This window comes from Microcaecilia unicolor, chromosome 8 (genome assembly GCF_901765095.1).
Source record: "Microcaecilia unicolor chromosome 8, aMicUni1.1, whole genome shotgun sequence".
Taxonomy (NCBI): Eukaryota; Metazoa; Chordata; class Amphibia; order Gymnophiona; family Siphonopidae; genus Microcaecilia; species Microcaecilia unicolor.
Window position 1 is genome coordinate 64,711,661 of NC_044038.1, and position 520 is coordinate 64,712,180.

Below are 520 nucleotides of genomic sequence, written 5' to 3' on the forward strand. Positions count from 1 at the left end.
TCATCTTATTTTCTTTTCCGTGTTTTATTTTGTTATATTTCTGACCTAAAACTAAATAAAATTATTAAAACATATAACAGCACTTTAGCAACAGATGTCTTCTGAGCTACCAGACCAAATGCTCCCTTCCTTGCTGTGAGCTGAATGTGAAAGGAAATTTGCATAGACAGCCCAGCCTAGGCGCAGGAGATCTGGTTTGTACTGATCTGCTGCTAACGCACAAACTAACTCCAGCTTTCAGGCCAGGGAAGGCAGAGGGCGAGGCCAGGGGAAACAGCAACTGAAGTCTGAAAACAGGAAACTTGTTTGCTCTGCCCCATCTTCTTTTATTCTGCACATCAGTTTAGGGGTACTTTTGTAAGACTGGAATTGCACTATTTGTATTTGTCAACTTCAACGGAAATATACGACAGCGTTTGAAAGAAACATTGCTCCCATGTAGGAGGGTGAGGGTTAGTGAACTACGCCGAGGAGGAAGTGATTGGTCTTAGTATGAGAATCTCCTTCTCGATTCCTGCAC